A 22,788-nucleotide genomic window follows, 5' to 3' on the forward strand; every position below is an offset into this window, starting at 1 on the left:
AGATCTCCATCTTGCTGTGGTTTAAATTCCCTCCAAGAGAATTCCCCCTCAGGCAGCACAACCTGGGAACTTTACTGAGCCTGCTGCTGATAGTGCTGCAGTCGGGGAGCCTCAGCAGGCCCAACAAAAAAGGGCAATGGGATTCCCACTCCTGCAAATATTGCAGGGCGCCTCCTAACTGAGCTGAGAAGGAAGTCCTCATTGTCTACATCCCTCGGACCCAGCAATCCTACTGTTCGATTGCTGGAAGGTAGGTGGGGAGAGCCACAAGGGAGGGGTAGATTGATGAAGAAAGGGAGGGGATTGGTGGACAACTAAGGGGAAGGGAGAAAGGGGGAAATATGGATTAGGTTGACAGAAAAGGGGAATGATAAATTGATCAAGAAGTATTGGGGCAAAATATAAGGGTAGGTTGACAGACAAGGAGATTGGGAGAAAGCGAAGAAATAGAGTGGGTTGACATTGAAGAGAACTGGAAGGAGTGGGAAGAAAGATGGGGGTAGGTTGGCATGGAAGAGAAATAGGGGTTAGGTTGATGGAGAAGGGGTTGGGTAACAGATAGAGGATAGGTTGACAGACGGGGAGGGGAGAAAGGGAGAAATGGGGTATAGATTGACAGGAAAGGGGAAAGAAGGGGAAATTGTTAAAGAAGAGGGCAGGAAGCAAAGTGGGAGAAGGGGTGCATTCTCTCCAAGAGTTTCTTGCAGGTTCCCACTTGTAATTCTTTTCAAGAATTCATAAGCTATAATTCAAAGCTTTAGCTGGATTTGAAGGATTAGAGGAACTCTGGGGTGGGGGCACCTAGAGGGATCTCTGTACGTTTCTTGTAGGAAATGGTGTTTAAATGTATATTGAAGCTCTCTTCAGAAATAGATATAAATGTGACCCACCTTAAAGTATAAGTACTCCACATGTATGATGTTTCTGTCTACTTACAACTGCAGGATCAGCTTGTTAAAATTTTGGCAAATGTTTTATCAGTTGTGGCAGCTATTCTCTAAAATGTAAAGGGGACTGACTCCACAAAGAACAAAAGATTTCTATTCCAAAAGCTATTCACCCATCTATTTATTTAGTACATTTTTATCCCAGCCTTCCTCTAAGGAGCTCAGGGAAGCATACAGTTTTATGCTCCCCTCCTGCATTTTATCCTCACTACAATCTAATAAGGTAGGATAGACTTAAAGAGAGTGATTGGCCCAAGGTCACCCAGTTTGTTTCATAGCAGCAGGGGGTGGGGGAGGGTGGTATTTGAATTTGGATCTCCCAGATCCTAGACTACCTCAACCATACTGGCTTTTAGTATGATAAATGGACAGTCTGACTCCAGCTATTGTATAACCCCAAGCAATGTACAGGGTTTTTTTGCTGATACAATCTTAAGATTCATTTTCTAGTTGCTAAGTTCCAGATTTTTAGGTGCTGCTTTACATTTGACTTCTTTATTTTCTAATAGTATGATTAATTCTGTTGGTCTATACTTGTTATGCAAAAATGAAGCCAGTGATGCCTTCTGCCACCTGACAGAAGTTACTCCACAAGTCAAGCAGCTTGCCAAGTGGTTCTAATTATTTGTAGCATAAAGCTACAACACTTCATTTTTCCCAGAGCATGCTATGAAATGATGGAAACTACTAGTTAGTTTTCTCTTCCCACCTTGCATAGTCTTGGAGATCTGTTCGGTCTGGAAAGAGAGGTGATCCCTGTATCATTCTAAAATGAATGAAGGCACCAGTGGTCCAAGAGTCCCCTCTGGCTCATGACTTTCAGATACATGGGTGACAACCTTAGATCAAACTTTAACTGACCTGGCCTAGCTTTCTACTATAGGGTTTGGTGCGGGTGTGTGTGTGTGTGTGTGTGTGTCATATCTGCATTGCATCTGTTCAGAGTCAGGCTTCATCCAAATACATGTGAAGATATAACATCTGCTGCCTGTTCTGAGTTTGGAAGATGGGTGCTTTATATTGCAGCTTTTCAGGCAATTGTAAACTATTGAAATGCAGCTGCTGTCTTGAAATGTGCTGGGCAGACATACATTTGAGTGTGTATGTGATAAGATATGTGATACACTGGTTTGGCCAAATATTGACAACTGAGATGCGCCTCAATAATGTTTTTAGTAAGTAACTATTTGTAATAGTTTTGTTCCGAAACTGTATAATCTAATTCTCATGTGACAAGAAGGTAACTGCAGGATGCTTTGTGATATACAGTTTGCAGTTCATAGCTGTCAATCTGATTGATGTGTTATGAATATGCCTGCAAGTATTGCTTGCTGTACCCATTTACTATTATTTATTAAAATTTATATCCTTCATATTCCTAAGGAGGCTAATGACAAAGGTTGACCTATAAGGCTCTTTCCAACTCTAGGGCCCTTTCCACACAGCAAATGTATAGTGGGTTGCCGTTGGGATAAAGTAACCTGCTTTCCTGTTTTCGCGTTCACATGCATCCATGCAGGTTGCAACTGAAGCCCGCCATCTCCAGCAATGCCTTTATACTGGTTTTATCTTTTGGCAGTGCCATCCCCTCCCGGCCTTAGGAACGGGCACCACCAATATGGGATTTTTAAGCTGTCTCTGTTTAGAGATTGGTATGCTATGTATTGAATTTTAAGGGTTTTAAATGCTGTTTTAGCTACTGATTATTGGATGCAGTTGTTGTACATCACCTAGAGCTCTTTGGGGATGAGGCAGTCTATGAAATACAAATTAATAAATAAAATAAATAAATACCAAATTATGTAGGGTGGTGAGAACCGCAAAGGATTGTGAAGAGCTCCAAGCGGACCTTTACAAATTAGGTGAGTGGGCTAAGAAATGGCAAATGCAGTTCAATGTAGCAAAATGTAAAGTGGCAAAAAATAGGGGCAAAAAAATCCAAACTTCACATACACGCTACAGGGGTCAGTTCTATCAGTCACAGACCAGGAAAGGGATTTGGGCATCTTAGTTGATAGTTCCATGGGAATGTCAACTCCATGCATGGCAGCTGTGAAAAAGGCAAACTCTATGCTGGGGATAATTAGGACAGGAATTGATAATAACACTGCAAATATTGTCATGCCCTTTATATAAAGCAGTGATGCAATTGCACTTGGAGTACTGTGTTCAGTTCTGGTCACCACATCTGAAAAAGGATATCGAAGAGATAGAAAAAGTGCAGAGGAGGGCAACGAGGATCGTTGAGAGGTCTGAAGCACCTTCCTTATGAGGAGAGGCTACAGCGTTTGGGACTCTTTAGTCTGAGGGTGGATATAATTGAAGTCTATAAAATTATGCATGGGGTAGAAAATGTTGGCAGAGAGAATTTTTCTCTCTTCCCCACAATAATAAAACCAGGGGGCATGCATTGAAAATGCGGGGGGGGGGGGGAGAGAGAGAGAAAGAATTAGGACTAATAAAAGGAAACATTTCTTCACACAACATGTGATAGGTGTTTGGAATATGCTGCCACAGGAGGTGGTGATGGCCACTAACCTGGATAGCTTCAAAAGGGGCTTGGACAGGTTTATGGAGGAGAAGTCGATCTATGGCTACCAATCTCGATCCTCCTTGATCTGCAACTGCAAAAGACCAGGTGCTTGGGAGCAGCAACAGCAGAAGGCCATCGCTTTCACATCCTGCATGTGAGCTCCCAAAGGCACCTGGTGGGCCGCTGCGAGTAGCAGAGTGCTGGACTAGATGGACTCCAGTCTGATCCAGCAGGTTCTTTCTTATGTTCTTAAAGTATGCTGATTGGAGGGGGGCAAGCCAGGAGGGGTGGAGCTAACCTCTTTAAATGCTGCATTGGTCAGATGGCCAGGGAGGAAGAGAATTAAGTAATTCTACTGTGGCAGAACTGAGCAGCTGAGGAAGCCTTGACTGAAAGACAACATGACCAGTTCTGAGGCCTTGGGGACAGCAGCTGTTGAGGCCTTCATAATGATGGAGGGCAGGCCAAAAGAGTGAGAGAAGGAAGCACTTTACAAATGTCACTTGTGCAGGCAACCAACCCTGTGAATGGGTATATAATTCCACTGTTGTTCACTGTACTTATGTGCAAGGTTTATTTTCAGTTTATTTTATTATTTTGTTGTGATTTTTATGTATAGTAAATGTAAGTTACTTTGAACGCAGAAGATGGCAGAAAATCAATTCCCCATGTTTTTTAATTCAGGACAGATGAAAGGAAGTACTTATCTATTAGTATTTATATTGTGGAATTCACTGCCAGTGGACATAGTGATAGCCATGAACATGAACGTGATGCTGGTATCACCAAGGACTGATGAAGTGTTATATGAGCAACTGATAATCTTTCACATTTTTCAAATGCATATGTGTTCTACAAAAATGACTAGTTCCTAACTGTTTAAGCCTTCAAGAGAAACAGTAGCTATCAGTATTCCTTTTATGACTACATATATGATTAGTCGTGGTGTTTTTAATATGACCTCTGCTTCTGACCTCATCTTAAGCTTCCCTTTAATGCTTAAAACCAAACATGTTATTTTCTTGAATCCCCAAAATTCAATATATTTGTACTGACCTAGATTTTGCTGACTGGCAGGGACTAATAGCTGGGATAGTTAAGCCGTTTTCTGTTAACACTCTGTTAACATGTTGTCCTTCATGCTAGAAAGATTATTATTATATTTCCTTGATGGCATTAATTGTTACAGTATTCAGAACTGAATTTTTATTGTGGGATGGGGGGGGGGGGTTCCCCATCAGTGATGGCCAGTTAAGTAAATCTCACTTTTTTCTTTTTCGAAGCTGAGGAAGTCTGTATCCTCAAACTGCTTTTCAAGGATAGCTACAATGCTTTTGGTTTGTGTAGTTCAGTAGTTTGAGATGCAGAAAGGATTTGTGAGAATGTCTCACTTAAAACCAGAGTAATAATTTTGTCAGTGTGAGACCTAAGCCACCTGAAGTAATTCCATTTATTTACTGGCATGGGGATTTGCTAGGATTGATATTTGTATACCTGAAGAGCAGAAATACTCTTGTTGGTCTACAGTGGTCGGCATCTGGTTCCCTGGACTAGGTAGTGCCTAAGACAGTGGTGGCGAACCTTTGGCACTCCAGATGTTATGGACTACAATTCCCATCAGCCCCTACCAGCATGCCCAATTGGCCATGCTAGCAGGGGCTGATGGGAATAGTAGTCCATAACATCTGGAGTGCCAAAGGTTCGCCACCACCAACCTAAGAGATGGCCACCAACCAAAAAAAAATTTCTTGCTCTCCTTGTATGTACACAAAGTTGTATGCAGGCAGTTATTTCATACAGTTTGAGGAGGAGGAGGAGGAGAAGGAGGAGGAGGAGGAGGAGGAGGAGATGAGGAGGAGGAGGAGAAGGAGAAGGAGTTTGGATTCATATCCCCCCTTTCTCTCCTGTAGGAGACTCAAAGGGGCTTACAATCTCCTTTCCCTTCCCCCCTCACAACAAACACCCTGTGTTTACTTAACATCCTTCCTTTACTATTTATTTAATCATTATTTATGAGGTTTTTATCATTCTTTTCTACATTCATCGGGGCTATCAAATCAGCTAACATCTTTTTAAAAAACATATAAACCAACAAAAACATGCATCATTAAAGCAACGCATCATTAAAACACAACATGCATCATTATAACCAAAGCTAAAATATACTTGCAAGAATATAAAAATAACAGTTAAAACACTGAGAATGAAGGCAGAATCACAGAAGAGCAAACATGGACTGATTCTGTATGGGACAAATACAATGGGTTGAGGCCCTTTTTAAAAGTGTAGTTCCCACAGACCTCCCACCCCCACCCCCAATGCTTCCAACACTTTCTATTTGGCAGAACCTGGGTTAAACTAAAGTCTCTACATTAGTGATTTTTTTCTTAAATCTGGGTGTCAAACTGGTATGCTAGGCTACTAATAGAGACCTTACAAAAGTCAAGGCAATTAGTGTTGCTGTATATACTGTCTCCTTGATTCAAACATAAAAAAGTTCATCCAAGTGGAGAAACATGTATTTTTAAAGTATTATTTAATTTTCTTAAAAAACATTTACAGAATACTATAGAATTAGTCCCCGTAAAGTAATTTGTGCATGCAGATATACTTCCATGGGTACCACTTGTTTCTGTGGTACAGCAATCTCTGATTCTTCCTGCCTCAATTTCTCCTTTCCCTGATGTGTTTTAGATTTTCCCCTCCTTTTAAAAACACTCCTCCACTCATCTACCTAGTGTGATTATCTACTTAATTGTTTATTCTGTACTTTTAAAAAAATGTTCAGTGGAGGAGGCGGGTAACATGGCACATCATGATTGGCACAAGATCTACCAATCAGTAATATTTAGCTCTGGCTTCTGTTGAAAGCATGAAGAACCAGTTGCTCCCAAGCACATTTTCAGTTCACTTGTCTTAAAAATTGTTTGGTGTGGATCCACATTAGGTTTGTCACTCAAGATTAGGGTTGCCCATTCAAGTCTGAGAACTAGCTGGAGATATTGATGGTGCAGGCTGCGGAAAGCAGGAATGGGAAAGGGAGGGACTTCAATGGATATGGTGCCATACAGTTTACTGTCAAAGGCAGGAGATATCCATCCACCACCTGGAAGCTGGCAACTCTATTCAAGAAGCACATAGCCTAAGTTTATCTTTGAAGTCTGCTTTGGAATTCCAGTACTGTTCTGTTCAATGCAAACCCACAGCTTCATTGATATATCAGCAGTTGTGATGTAAGCAATAACTACTTGGTATGTAAAGAGAAAGAAAATGTCTGTAGCTAGATAACTCTGAAAAATGAAAGGAATAAGATGATATAACTCTTCAAAAATTCAAAGACCATCTTATGTAGCATAACAAAAGAATAAGAGGGCAGCTCTCCGTTTTTCTTTTAAGAGTAAAATGTTTATTGGTATCGCACTTGCTATGTTTGACCAAATGTTGTTGAAAACCTCCAATAAACTTCCTCTCGCGCCACGGTCCAACCCTCATGAGAGCCAGCTGCACTCTCTTGGCCCAACCCTTGCGAGAGCCAGCTGCGCTGAGGCAACACATCCTCTGCCCAACAGAGCACCCATGGCTGGCTTGGGCAGGCAGAGGGTTGGTCCATGGTGCGAGAGCTGGCTGCGCCGTGAGAGTTGGCTTCACTGAGGCCACACTCCCTCTGCCCAGTGGAGCAGCCGCAGCTGGCTCTCGCACCATGGCCAGCTCATTTTCTGCCTTCCCAATGACCCCCATGCCGCATCCACCCCCACGCCACAGCCACATACTCATAAGGTAAGTGGTGGCACAGGGGTTGTGGTATGGGAGCCCATGGGGGGAGAAAACTCAGAGTCCATCCTGGGCCCAGCTTTCCCTAGCTACCCTACCCCTCTGTGCTACCTGACTCAGGACAGTTTTTATTCACCATGAGGAAATAGGTGAATGGCTATTTAAGCACTTACATTAAAGATATTATGAAAAAGAAAAAATGATCTGAATATGGTATCCCCCTTAGATATTTTTATTTTGTTTAGTATTCTTATGCTGTTTGGTGTGTTTATTAAGTATAATGATATATAGAGGGATAGTGCTGGAATACGGGAGAGAGATCTGTATTCTTGTTTTGTTTGTTTGTAGATATTTTGGAGTTTTTGTAATACATCTGGTCATTGACTGTAAATAAAGTCTTCTTCTTCTTCTTCTTCTTCTACATTAAAGATGAACAAACTTATTGTTTATCCACAATGGTGTGGATCTATGAAGAAGTCTGGATATTTGGTATGTACAGATGAAAAAAGGAAGTGTTACACACTCAAATCAAAAGGCAAGAAAAATGCAACAGGCAGAAAGAGATGCCACCCTATTCAACAGACCACACAAATTATTTAAAAACCCATAGTATTTTACTTCCACTACAGCTAAAAGGAACAAACACCATTTAAGCACATGTGATCTCCTTCACTTTGAGCATACATTCCCTCTGAGTTTGATTCTCATTTACACACATTTTCCCCTCTTCAGCACTCACGCCACTCTAAGATCTGAGAATTCCTGTGTTTTCCGAATGCTCTATAAACATTACTTTCCCACCCCCTCACAGAGCTTTTTCACTGCAGCTTCCCTACCATTCCCCCATCCACACCACAGTAGTTTCTCCCACTTTTGATAAGTGATAGGTTCATAAAGGGCTGAAATCATCCCAAGTAGAATTCATATTCTACTAGAATGCATATCCTATATGTGTCTTCATGTAATTGGGGATGGCTGTATTTGGATCTATGAAAACCAGCTGCTTTACTGGAAAGTCAGAAAGTGTACCTTCAGTGGAATCAGTGATGTGGGATGCAACTGTCTGACTCAGCCATTCAACTGTGACATAGTATGGTGTGACGAATGCATTCATCCTGCATTCAGATTACAGGGTGGACCCGCCCCTTAAAGAGTTAAGCCCTGGCCAGCCCTGATTGGCCAGAGGAAAATATGCAAAGGCTATAAATACTGTCAGCGCTAGTGCTGAAGGGTTCTTCTTTTTGGAGTCTTCGGACTTTGTGGCTCTGACTGAGCTTGTGTGCCCTCGGGTACTTTTTGGTGACAGAGTGAGGAGAATCCGACCAGATCTCTCACTGCTGTGGTGTAGGAATAGCTGAGGAGGCTATTCACTCACCTACAACCCTGAGTTTGGAGGCGAGTGTCCGCCCTCAGGTGTTTTGTTTTGGTTTTGTCTTGAGGGAAACCTCTTAACAGTCTGTGAGTCTGTCCTCAAAGTGTACATCAGTCTTGGGAGGCCCAGCTCCTGTGGCAGAGCAGCCAGTCTTTGGGAGTGTGGGAGAGGGAGGCTGTATGCCTGAATCCCACTGGGCGTAGACTGAGTGTTGTATTTTTGTGAGGAGGAACAGCGGACTGAGTATTTTTATTTTTATGAGGGAGTGTAAAACCTCAACAGTAACATCTTTTGAGAAACATCTTTGAAGAAAAATCTGGAGTGAAGGGACACCTGCGAGTGTCCATTTAGTAACTTAAGTGAAGTGCCTGAAACCGTTACGCTTAAGAACCAAACTTACTCAGTAACCGTTAAGCTTAAGCGAACTTTCTCAGTAACCATCAAGCGTAAAACCTCTCCAGTTTACCTGAGAAGCCTTTGTACAGCCAGTAATAAAAGTTATCAGTTTTTTGTTCAACTTTAAAAACCGTTCCAGTCTTCATTATTCGTTTTGTCTGTGTCTGTGTGTTCCCCAGTCAGGGTGGTGGCCGTTTAGAATCAGTAGTGAGTGGGCTATAAAAACAAATTTTATATTTTGGTGGCAGCGAAAAGCAGAACATCTAAGCAGCTTACGTTATATCTAAAGAGACAATCTGTCATGAGCTACAATGTATATTTCCAGTATAGCAAAGTGACCTAATGTGAGCACTTTCTTCCAACTCTGATTCCCCATGGATGGACTGTTAGAACCTACATCTATTTTAAGTCAATTTAATGCACCTTTACATTTACCTGAGTATGGTCAAAGGAATTTTCCTCTCTCATTCCCTATATTTCCTACTCAGTCTCTTTCATTCCTTTTTAACAGTGCTCATTTCCACTTCATTTTAGAGTATTTTTCTTCATTTATCATGCCACTGCTAGATAATTGCATGTCATAAAAACAGCTTTTACTGCACCACTTGACAGACATTACATTAATGTAGCCTCAGTCTTCATGTTCTTTGTTACTGTTCCACTGAAACAGGAAAAGTTACTCTAGTGCAAGTGTCTGAGGATACAGCCTTTAATATTTTGAAGATTACCAAGTAATGAGTGTTAGGGAACTGTTAGTAAACAAATACTTTTAGATGATGCACAAAAATTGCTAAGCACTGCACTAGTAATTTTCAATATATTTATAATATCAATCACTGCTAGAAACACATTCATTTCAAAGCAGCTCATCTTTCTAAAATGGCTTTATAAATGTTCAATAAGTCTTTTAAAATGAAGTAGACAGCCCATAGAACTTTAGCAAGTGCAGTAAATTCATTTGTGAAGTAGTTATTGATCAACTGCTTAATGAGGCATTCATAAACTGGTGGCACATAGATTAAATCTACAGTTCCATTCTTACAAAGCTGTTTACTATGTGTAATGGGTAACTTTTCATATAAAATGCTACGCATATTACTGACTTGCTCACATTGTTTAATCTAGTATATTTCTCCTGAAGTGCATATTGACAAAGGCAATATCAAGATTTCTACAATTAAAATATATTTTTATAATATGAATACTTCATGCCTAATTCTTGTTAATTAAGGAGCCTCATGCTGCTGAGTAGTAAGTTGCCATACTGCTTCCAACCAAAGTGCGATCCTGATGGAAGTCAGTTTCAGGTAGCCAGCTCAAGGTTGACTCTGTTTTCCGTTCTTCTGAGGTTGGCAAAATGAGCACCCAGTTTGCTGGAGATAAATTGTAGATGGCTGGGGACAGCAATAGCAAACCACCCATTAACAAGTCTGCCTAGCAGAAGTTGTGATATGTTGTCACACCATGGGTCAGCAATGACCCAGGGCTCGAACGGGAGACTACCTTTACCAATCTGATAATTAACTCCAGCCTGTATTGAGATGCTCTATACCAGTGTTGAATTTGGATTTTGAAATTCATCCTTGTTGCAAAGGGCAGACTTTAAAAATTGGTCCTATCCATGGTCCTACTTCTGCCCATCTTCTTTGGGTTCTTCTGCCTGCATGATCATAGCAGCACAGTCAATGGCAGCCAAAGTCAGCTCTTCCCGCCAGTCCCTCTGTGACTCTGAGAGAATAATCCTTAAGCAATTATACCCTTCAAAATTCATTGATTTTAATGTACTTAGAAGGGTATAACTATTTTATTTCTTTGTTTAAAAAAAACAGGAAAAAGAACAAGGAGGGAAAATTGAAACGGAATTTTTAGAAGTATATGTAGAGACAAAAGTGTAACAAGGGTGGCAGATCTACATACAAGTTTCAATTAAAGGTTTCCAAAAATCTAGAAATAAGACTATATACAATTATAGTGCATACATTAATGTTTTAAAAATACTGATAAAGTTCCTCAATTCTTTGATTTACCAGAGGTGGGTGTTTTTCTCTCCAGTGTTGTAATATGAGACTATTAAGACTGTAGTAAGGGCACAGAGGGTCCATTTTGTTGACCACTGGTTAGCTTCCAAAAGATGGGCAGATCAGAAGAGTTTAATTAGGCTACCATTCTCAGTCAAATGAATTACTGCTAGACCTTTCATTCCCAGTCATTATTACCACAACACATTTTTTATGAATTAAGTTATTAATTTGGGATGTGTGTAATGTCTTCCTTTGTTCTGTCATTTATGCCAGCTGGCCAGCCACTTATATATTCATAAATGTTTTCTTATTCTCCAGCAACAGAGAATTTAAAAGCCCTGACTCTTAGATTATAAAAGCTCTATTTGTTGCCTGTTTTATAGTGTTGAAATGTGTTCCATTTATACAAACCTCCTTGACTGTTGGCCAAAGCCTCCATGCTGAGTTGAGGGTAATCTGTTCTGAATACCAAACACTCTGCTCCAATTTGTAAGTAGCCCCTGAACCATATTCTTTTGCTTCCATTAAAATTGGAATTTTCTCTGAGAACAAGTTGTACTTTAAAAAGGAGCATGGGGACATCAAAAAAAACCCTCACTCTTTTATGGCTAATACAATGTTTAACAGCAACATGGAGTCTAGGCTGGGGTCATAAGTAGTCAGGTTACTGAAGAGAAAGATATTGCATGTGTGTGTATCTTGGAAAGCAACTGCTGAGTTCTTCCTAAAATACAACATTCCCAGGAATACAACATTCCAGAAATAATTCTGCATAGCTATGTCCAGTTAGAGAGATTTTTTTTGTTCTTTTTCTTTAAAAACAGGTACTTATCAAACAGAAAAAAAAAGTGTTTGTATTATGCTCCTGCCAGAAAAGGAACGTTTATTCGGTAAGAAACAGGATATTCTCTTGCATGCAGTGAAAGCAAAGTCTAACAAAAGACAGGCTAATGGATTCCATTTGTGCCAGGCAAAAGCTATCCTTGACAACAGACATTCATGTGCTCACATATGAACAGAGAAAGAGAACCTAAGAAAAAATGATTCTAACAGAGGAAAAAAATGGTACTTATAATTATAGTTATACACAATTCTAAATTGAGATCACAAAAGACTTCCAGGAGTCCAGTTAAGGACAATGCCCGGAAACAGATTTTCTTTGTAGGCAGAAGGTCCCAGCTCCTGTCTCTACGTATTTTCTTTAAAAGTAGCAAATGCTGGGAAGAACTAGAGCTTGAGAGTTGAGACCCTGAAGAAGGGTTAACATGTTTGATAGTACAGGGATCAACTAGATCAGTGGCCTGGCTTGATATGAGACAATGTATTTATATAGTCATTATTTAAACAGATATTTAGGTTCATGTTTGTGGCCTTGCAGTGCAATACCACATGGGGACTGCTCCCATGAAGGCCTGCCATGGAGAGTCTGACAAGATACTGTGAAGTGCTAAAACTATGAGTGCCCCTTCCCCTTCATCAGTGTCACTATCCAAATGATCACATGACAAAGGGGAAAGGAACACTCTTCCCTCAGTTCTCTCTTTGCTGCCACTTCAGGAGGAGGATTTTCTGAGTGAGCTTTGGTAACTTTCTTAAGTGTGTAAAGAAGAAAGAAAAATGTTTAAACCAACTATCTCAATAAATGTGATAAATGTGGGGGGAAGATGGCCAAAAATGAAGGCCAAATATACAACCCTGTTGTTTATTGAGCTATTAAGTTTTCCATAGTTGAGAGGGTGACCTCAGTTGAGACCGTTATAGTTAAGTATGTGTAGTATGTGTAGTTTCTCCCTGCTCAGCCTGATCTCAGAAAGCTAAATAAGCATGTAAGAATCAGAAAGCTAAGGATGTTCTCACTTCCAGAGTTGCTTCCTCTGCTTAGGATCATTGCATGGTTCACTATGGTGGACCTAAAACATGCATACTTCCATATTTCAATACATGACACTAATAGACAGTACCTCAGGTTCCAATGTTCCAATCATTTTAATCACGAGACTAGTGACATGTCATCTATTAATGACTATCTGCTGACTCTGAAAAACAGTAGCCTTGAAAATTCCTCAATTAAACTGCACATAATGCACTATTTCATCATTCCACATTGGTGTAGACCATAGGTGTCAAACTCGCGGCCCTCCAGACGTTAGGGATTACAATTCCCATCATCCCCTGCCAGCATGATGCTGGCAGGGGATGATGGGAACTGTAGTCCCTAACATCTGGAGGGAGCATGAGTTCAGCTTCCACCAATGGTCAACTCAGGCTTCGAAGTCTTTGTTTTTTAAAATTGCCTTTTTTTGTGAAGAGATTCTTGAAGGGACTTAATAACATTTTTTATTTTATATTTTATTTTATTAAACTTTCATGCTGCCCTTCCCCTTTTAGGCTAAGGGTGGTACACAACATATAAAAATACAATTTAAAACATGGGCCACACAGAATTTAACATAAAATCATATATAATCAATAAAAATCTAAATGGTGACTTACTTGTTTACTGATACTATCCCATATCTACCCTGATGAAAACCCACTGGGGGGACAAAGAGGGAGACCATTTAGATGGAACTGCCATAGCTGCCTCAATGATAAGCCTGGTGGAAAAGCTCCGTTTTACAGGCCCTGCAGAACTGCATCAGGTCCTGCAGGACCTAGGTCTCACTGACTAGACAGAGAATTCCACTAGGGTGAGAATGCCCTGGCCCTGGTCAAGGCCAGCTGGACATTTTTCGGGCCATGGACCACCAGTAAGTTGTTATTCGCTGAGTGTAGAACCCATCGGGGGCTTACTGGGAGAGGTGGTCTCACAAGTATGATGTTCCCACCGGTCTGTCCTCCTGTCCCACAGTGAAGTTTATTCCTGGTTTTGGTGCAGTTGATGGGAAAGCCTTTCAAACTTATGACTAAATGTGAATTGACTTTTCTTTAATACAAAACAGCCTTTCTGGAAGCTATATCATCGACTACACAGATGGGGGATCTGAGGTTTTAAGGGTTGATACCCCCTTCACTAAATTCCATGCTGATAAAGTTGTCTTATGACCTAGTTTGGAACATCTCTTGAAGGTCATTTCCCAATTCTACTTGACCCAAGATATCCTGTTACCAGTATTTTTTTCACAGCACTCCAGAAAGGGCACTGGACATGAAAAGAGCTTTATTTTACATCAATCAAAAAGCCTCTTTTAGATTTAACAACAACCAGTTTGTGTGTTTCAGGGGGAAAAGCTGTTTGCACACAATCCTTTTCTAGAAGTGTTTCTAGAGCTATTCAGATAGCTCATGAGTCAGCAAAGGTTGAGTGACCTCTACAGATCAGGGCACATTCAACCAGTTTGCAAGCACTGTCAGATGCATTCTTGGCCAAAGTTGATCTTCTTGACATCAGCAGAGCAGCCATGTGGTCCACTCCATCCACTTTTATCCAGCCTTATGAAATGGATGTGGATTCTCGAAGAGGAACAGTTGTGGGGAAAGCAGTTCTGCAATCATTGTTTAAATAAGGCAGGGGCATATCTATAGAAAATGGCATCCAGCATTTGGCTTTCTGGGGGGTAGGGTCTGTCTGGTCTTAGACCACAGCCAGAGAGGTCGAGATTGTGTTTCCTTTAAACTGGATGACCCAGTGCTGGTGTTCCTGCTTAAAAGCAATTTGACCAACTGAAGCCCAAATGGAGCTCTAAATAATTCCTGAGTGAGAAGCCAAATATGGGGGGTGGGGGCATATCCAGGCACATGCGACAGGCTCCTATGCCAGCCAGCAGGGGTGGGGGAAAGAACAAGATCAGAGGCTTCCAACAACTCTGTTGACCTCTCACACTTCATAAAGCTTTGATGAGACATTTGAGCCACCTGCCTCATCCTGTGTTTCTGGAGCTACAAGAGGTGGTTGGCAGCTGCATTGACATTGCCACAGCTTGGGGAAGAGAACAGAAGTGCATAAGAACATAAGAGGGAAGACTGGGCAGTTACATTGGAGCTAAGGAGATGGCAGCCCAGGTACTATCGCTGGTACTGCCAGGGCCAATACAGGTGGAGCTGGAAACATGGCAGGCAAGGAGGTGCACCAGGTGGGCAGAGAAAGGTTGTTGTCTGGCGGTGCTCCCTTTCCGCAGCACCACTCCACAGAAGATGTGGCAGTGGGCGATGAGCAAGTGGCAGGCAGGCTGAAGAAGTGGGTGAGCTAGCAAGTGGGCAGTGGGGAGCAGGTGGGGGTACAGGAAATGTGCCCCCCAGAAAGTGGTGCTCGGGGCTTAAGCCCCCTCGTGCCCCCCTAGGTACACTATTGAAATAAGGTGAGGTACACCAACCACCTCAGTGACCACAGTTTGCTACACTCTGCTGTGAGACTGCACAGCAAGACCACAAATCCAAAAAAAAAATTGCACTTACCTGTAACTGTTATTTGTTGAGGGGTCTTCTGTGCAGGCACACATCCCTCCCTCCTTCCTTGCTGTGCCTACGTTCTTCAATAAATTCTACCCTTTAAGTGGAGATGAAGAAACTGAATCTGGGATACTTCTACATACAAAAAAAATGTACACTTCCACTGATCTATTTGCTGTACTGTGTCCCATCTTCTACATGCTGAAACACAGTACTCGATATGAATACTGATGCCCAGCAACTCTGTGTTTGTGAAACAACATTTGTAAGATCATAACATTTTCCTAGTGTTTTCATTCCATATTCTTGCCCCCCATCATATGTAAAACAACCAGAAAAATCTTACAATTAGATTTGTATTAAGGAGTTGTTATCAACTTTTGGTATATTATCCATTTACCAGCTGGGAATTATAAACTGCCTCCTGTTTTAATTTGGGTATAATGTCGAGCACATTCACAAGGTCTTATTTTGTGCACAATATAGCTGTACTCATATCCACATTTTAAATGTCAGTAAATTAATAAACATCTATGTAGAACCACTTTGCATCTGTTACTGTGTTTGCCGGCTTTATTTTATTTTGCTTCCTTCACTTACCATATTTCCTCTAAGGAAGTCAACAATGAATGTAAGAAGGCCCCCTTGAAGTATTGTATATGCACAAAAAATTGGATGTAACTAACTTGTATGTGAACATAGGATGACACCACACTCTCTCTGGTTTTTTTTTTAAAAATGACACGGATATTAAGAATGTAACCTTTCCTTTAAGGAAATATTGTGTAAGCTCTCCAATTTTCTGGGTAAGTAAGACTCTTAGATTCAAGAAGGCTGACAGCACCACTGGACAAATACACAAATGCTAGATGGGTGGAAGTGAGAAACACAAAACTATATACGCACATACACATACAAAAACAGTACAAAAAGATGAAGCCCATCAGAAATCTGAGCTTTGGATAACATTAATCAAGACCAGAAGAAAAAGCAGCAGCAAGTAGAGTAAAAGTCAAAAAATGGCAGGGTCTGGCATCTCCTCACCACTTCCTGGGTAGCACCTTATACAACAGACTTTCCTATTGGAGGACACTTCCATTAGCAAAATGGAACTTCCTGGCCTCCCCCTCTCACTTTGGACCACTCATCCCCATGAAATGCTATTGGGGGGATAAGGAACACACACGAACAAGAAGCAAACCAGAGGTCGGCAGCTGGGAAGAGGCAAGTGGTGGCAACCCCCACTTCTGATTATAGAAATCATCATGATCCAACCAAAGAAGTCCATTTATTTTTAATTTTCCCAATGAGATGGACAACTTTTGCACCAAGGAATTTTGCACCAAGGAATACGACATCTGTGGCTGGCATCTTCAGAGGTGTATCACAGAGGGAAGTCTGTTATACACTGTGTCCAGTGAGAAGGGAATGTTTTAGTGGGGTATCCGAGTGGGGAACCAATCAGTAAGTGTTCGGGTGGAACTTGATATGCAAAGGTGTGGTTGATAGTATAGTATTGCAGGTGGGGTTTCAACAAGAAAGAAGAGACTCTGAGAATTAACAAAGCTTGGCTACCAGTACTTAAAAACACCAGAAGCAAGGCCAAGGGCATGCTAAATTTATGGACAAAGGGCTCCACCCAAACACAGGATTTACATTCACCAATACTGCTGCTGTGCTGCTGCAGGGAATGCAAATGCGACTACAAATGTAAATGGACTGATAACCCCACCCGTAATACAATGCATTCAATCACACCTTTGAATAGCAAGTTCCACCCAAACACTTACTGATTGGTTCCCCACCCTGGGACATAGACAATATATACCCCACTAAACATTCCCTTCTCACTAGACACAGTGTACAACAGACTTCCCTCTGTGATATACCTCTGAAGATGCCAGCCACAGATGCAGGTGAAACGTTAGGAACAAGATCCACCAGACCACGGCCACACAGTCTGGAAAACCCACCACAACCAGTTGAATCTGGCCGTGAAAGCCTTCAACAATACAAATAACATTTTGTTTATATATTTCACATTTTAACTTCATATTTGCATATTTGCATTCTTGATAACTATTACACAAGAAAATAACACATCACCTTATAAGACTTTAATATAAGTGTTAAATAAAACAGAATACCTACAGACAATCCCTTGTTTACCATTCATCTAATTCACTTCAACCAGCAAAAAAAAAACAGCTGAAGTCGTCACGGACGACGCAATGAAGAGACGAGACACAGCGATATCATCTGGTGGAGAGAAGCCAGCGGCTAATCTGCCGTGCTCTGGTCCCTGGCACCTTTTATTAGGGTTTTTGAGAGGCGGGTTGGGAGGCGGGAGAGCAGGAGAATATTGGGCAATACATGAATCATAGGAGCTGCGTACGTGCGGGAGGAAACGCTCCTGTCTGGGCCTAATCCATACCTGGGGGTATGCACCTTTTGTCCCTTTGTCCAGGACACCTGGTGACCCGTGAGTCATGGGGTCTTGTGATCGGTGAGTCTGCTTGCCTGGAGGGCAACAGATGGCGCAGGCATTCCCGTGCTCTTTCTGAGACCCTACGAGGCTCGCTGGCTCACCTCAACAACCAGCAGTGAGTCAAAACCTCCTGCAGGCCTTGAAAAGAAAAGGTGAGAGAGCCCTGCATGCCGGATCCAAACTTTTCTCTCCCCCGCCATCTTTCATGCAAGGCTGAGCTAATTCAGCTCCGAATGAAAGGTCAGGCCATCTTTCCCCCCCCCCCCTTGCTTCCAAAGCCTTAGAGGGTGAAGGACAAATCTTCCCGCCTTCCCTCTTCCCCTCTCTTTCCCCGCTGTCTTATGGCAGCAGAGTGCAAGGAGATGTAAAAAGCCAAGATAAAATAGAATCAGAGGGTAAGGAGATGTAAATGGGAGCTGAAATGGCAGCAGAGGGGAAAGAGATGTAAAAATCCAAAAAAAGCTTCATATTATTCAACATTTTTGGTCCCAGGTGTATACAGCTTTTCAAATCTGCCTGGAGTTTTTTACCGGTAAAAGAAAAAGCCACAAAAAGACAATGTGGCTTTTTCCCTGTTTTTTCTGTGATTTGGATTTACCAGATTTTTCCTGTTTTTTCTGTGATTCAGATTTACTGAATCACCAACCCTAGGACCTACAGTGTCCTTAAAAAAGTGCCACTGAATTGTCCCTGGTCTTAATTGTGTCCAGCCAGGAGATGAGATACACATGGGCTGGGAGCTGAATGGTCAGCAACAACCAGCAGGAGAGAAAAATACTTCCCAATAATTCAGGGAAGCAGATTGCACAGATACATGGTCCACAGAGTTTCTGGCTGCTACAGTTACCTTTATGCTGGAATCCCCAGAATGTACCCGTGGTTGTCTCCAGTCTCACTATCACCTGCCTCCTCCCAGCAAGGAGGGTAGGTCCAAGTGGGTTGGAAAGTGAGCAGTCAGAAACTACCAACAGGAGAGAAAAATGCACCCCAATAATTATATGTATTTCTGGTCTTATTTCCACTACTCTCTTAGACCATTTCTAAGAATAATCAGCTGAAACTTTCTAATTTCAATTCCAAACTGCCAGGTTTGCCCAGTATTTTAAGTCATCTGTCCATTTGATAGTCATTCATTGGGGACTAGAATATGCAGATTTTTGTACTTTTATTTATATGGTTTTATTACAGTTCCTTCTTCATAATCTAGTATTTCCAACCTGGGATCTAGTTGCTGATGGATATAACATTTGGTTGACCAAGTATGAAATATTGGAGCAGCAGTGGCGTAGTGGTTAAGAGCAGGTGTACTCTAATCTGGAGGAACCAGGTTTGATTCCCTGCTCTGCCGCCTGAGATGTAGAGGCTTATCTGGGGAATTCAGATTAGCCTGTGCACTCCCAAAACACATCAGCTGGGTGACCTTGGGTTAGTCACAGCTCTACGGAGCTCTCTCAGCCCCACCCACCTCACAGGGTGTTTGTTGTGAGGGGGGAAGGGCAAGGAGTTTGTAAGCCCCTTTGAGTCTCCTACATGAGAGAAAGGAGGGATATTCTTCTTCTTCTTCTTCTTCTTCTTCTTCTTCTCCTTCTCCTTCTCCTTCTCCTTCTCCTTCTTCTATTGTGGCTTCCGAGTAGTCTGTGCCTCCCTGCATCCTATCTGAACTGGCCTTTCTCTAAGACAGAAATCTTACAACCCAACCTCAAAGGTGCGAGTCAAGCATATTTATTTTCAGCATAAAGGAGCTTGAAAACTGAAAATAATGCTATATTTCAACAGACCTTAAAACCAAAGCTCAAAGGTCTTACACATATGCTTGCAAAAATGCAACTAGAACTATTAAAGAATTTTTAAAAACCCTCTCTGCAGCTTGGCTGGAGGCACAATTTCCTGCAGGGACAGACGGATGGATGCAGTCATCCCAGTACATCAAGCTCTGTTCACATCACGAACATAGGCATAAGATAGTCCCTTATTCATCACTTAATATTTAAGAAACATCATAGAAATGGTTTATCAGTAATGAGCAACACGCCTCCCTTATGCAAAGTCCCTGTTGCATAATTTCATGAAGCCATATTCTATATTCTGTCTATGTGAAAGTTAATCAACCTGAATATAAATGCTAAATAGGACCTTGGGGGAAATCAAAGCAGAGCAAGGCTACAAATCACTAAGCTAACTCTGAGGAAAAAAATGTATTATGTTCACTAGACTCCATCACCCCATTTCAGGGAGAGATTGAGGAGCATTGGAGAGGTACTTCAGCTTCATACCAGGCAAACAGGGCAACAGGAATAAAAGCCAGTTAATTCAGACATCTGAACTGATAAAAGTAAGAGATTTTCCTTCACTCAAAAACAGGCATATATATGAGGTGCAGTTTCACTCCTCAGAGGGAGCAATCTATTTCAAGCCACTTACAATGAGTGAAACTGCTAGTAAATGGAATTAGGATTAACATCTACTTTCCAAGATTTTGAATGGAAGGAGCATGTAACTCCTTTAAGTCACTTATTTAGGTTTCTCTTCTAGCATGTTAACCCATTCAACTTAATCATTTATGATGTCACCAACATGACGAAAGCCATTTTCAACCTTTTCTCATTTGAGCTATTACTCATGAACCAACTGACCAATTTCAAATTTTAAAGCATTACTGGAAAGCTAATAAATTACCCTATAATTAACTGATATTAATAAACCCGCTGCCCATTCCTTTGTTTGTGATATAAAGCATAAATCAAAGAAAAAGTACATTCTTGCAATACTGCATAAGGTTTACAACATACAGCTAATCTACAGAGTCACCTGAAATACATTATTCAATCGTAGCATATTCTTTTGCCTTTCCAATGAGCAAGAGAATAAAGAAGTTAATTTTAATATGCATGAGAACAGATCCACTTTTTATGTGATTTTTTAAACTCGGTAACAACTTTCTGTTATTGCAAATAAATGTCTTTTGTGAGTATGGCAACTGTTCAGCATGTATATGCTTTTATTTACATATCTTGCATTATCATAATTTCATTAATCTTATTCTTCAATGCACTATACATAATAGCAATACTGTGTTACAGCCTCAGTTGTGACTTTTCCTGTGTTTATGTTTACTTGCACACAATACTCAGTAAAACACGGCAGATGGATAATACCCCTACAAATGACCACGGGCTTATCTCCTTCTTTTGTCACAGTTGGAGAGACACACATCTCACCTTGACAAATCTCTGAAAATGCCACTATAGATGCAGGCAAAATGTTAGGAGAAAAACTACCAGACCATGGCCACACAACCCAGAAAACCCACAACAGGCAGTTGATTCCAGCCTTGAAAGCTTTTGACAATCATTTGCACAATGTGTTGTGTTATTTTGGTTGGTCCTAATAAAAATGTATTACATGGCTTTTGTCTTTGGATTGAAGTAGAATTAAACACAAACATTGCTTATGCATGTAGCTATAATTAAAAATCTGGTCATATAAAAAAGTATGAGTGGCAACAACTAACGTTAGCATAAACAGCTTCAGAGTAACTGGGTCACTACACAAGAATGTTGTTTGAAAATTGTTTTTGAAAGAAAAAGTGTATTTTTCTAAACCTGAGGCAATCCAGCTGCTGTCCAACCTACTTTGCTTGCACATTTTGCATCTATGGTGACCATAGCTTTTGCTTGCTCAAATGAACATGTAATTCACCCAGAAAGTTCATTGCATTTTCTTCTGTGGCCTGATGCCTCTTTATTATTTCCCTGAGTCCTGCTATTTTTCTGCAGCTTGAGCAAAGAGCTTCAACCATTCCATTTTGAATCTAGATGGCTGGTGCTGTCAACCGAACAGCTTATCGTTTCACTTATTCCTCCCCTCAACTTCAGTTTTGAAAACTTAGTTAGTATCTTCACAAAGAAAGAAAGCAACAATCCTGCACTAAAGAGTGTTCTCTACTTTCCTCGACATGCTGTGTGCCAAGCAGGTCAAGGAGCTCAGGAAATGGAGTGTGGCTCCTTTCAAAAACATCATAAAAACACTGACAGTAAAAGCAGAAAGAGAAAAATTAAATGGCCTAGTTTTATCTTGCTTTTCAAAGGCTGGCAGAAAGTCTTTCCCTCCCTTGTCAGTGAAGCCCAGACATTCCAGTGATGCATCCCAGTGCTAGGAACTATGACCAGCCATGCCCCCTAATGGCTCAATTAATACTCCACTACAGCTTTATCTGTAAAGTGCCTTGCAAAGCATTACACGAATGGAGTGCCAGAAAGCAGTTTGGGAAAGTTAATCCACTTATGAAATATAAATGTATCTGTAGGGGGAGGCAAATGGAATATACATCAATAGTTCAGGTATAACCTCAGAAAGGTCCTGTATAGAAAACCAGGAGAGTTAGCCAATTATATACACATACTTGTAGAAAGGAAACTTTAAAAACTACAGTTGTGTCTTGCTTTAAAAAATCACTTTCCAAGAAGTCCTTGGCCCTTTCCGCACGGGCATTTTATGACGCCCTGGGGATGGCAAAAACGCCGTCCCCAGGGAGCCATTTGCACAGGGGGTGCAGCTGCTGCACAGCCGCGCCGCCCTCGCGCCGCTCGACCAGCGCCAAGCCAGCGTTTCCAGAGTGCGCGTGGAAGCGCACTTTCCTGGAAACGCCGGCTGGGAGCTGCTGCCGTGCGAATGGCAGCGGCTTCCAGGCGCTTCCACTCCCCACTCCCTCCCTTCATCTTCATTTATGCCATATCCCCGGCTCCTCCTCGGGCGTTGCCGCTATGCCTGGGATTGACGCCCCTGCCCTGCGACACTGCAGCAGGCACGCAGGGCAGGGGAGGCGTGTCCCCAGGCCCCGGCAATGCGCCGGAGGGCCGGAGACCAGGTAA

At 41.6% G+C, this 22,788-nt stretch overlaps 1 protein-coding gene across 3 annotated transcripts in view; it reads right to left on the reverse strand.

Moving 5' to 3' along the window:
* The window catches only part of ST6GALNAC3 (ST6 N-acetylgalactosaminide alpha-2,6-sialyltransferase 3), a 351,837-nt gene that overhangs the window by 311,887 nt on the left and 17,162 nt on the right, over nucleotides 1-22,788 (reverse strand). The window contains exon 2 of one of the 3 annotated variants that reach the window (XM_048497130.1): nucleotides 15,436-15,526. The exons of the other annotated variants lie outside the window; for them this stretch is intronic. The gene's annotated coding sequence lies outside the window, so the exon portion shown is untranslated. The remainder of the gene's footprint in view (nucleotides 1-15,435; nucleotides 15,527-22,788) is intronic. 3 annotated transcript variants of the gene reach the window in all.

The sequence above is a fragment of the Sphaerodactylus townsendi genome, linkage group LG05 (genome assembly GCF_021028975.2).
Source record: "Sphaerodactylus townsendi isolate TG3544 linkage group LG05, MPM_Stown_v2.3, whole genome shotgun sequence".
In the NCBI taxonomy this organism is placed as follows: Eukaryota; Metazoa; Chordata; class Lepidosauria; order Squamata; family Sphaerodactylidae; genus Sphaerodactylus; species Sphaerodactylus townsendi.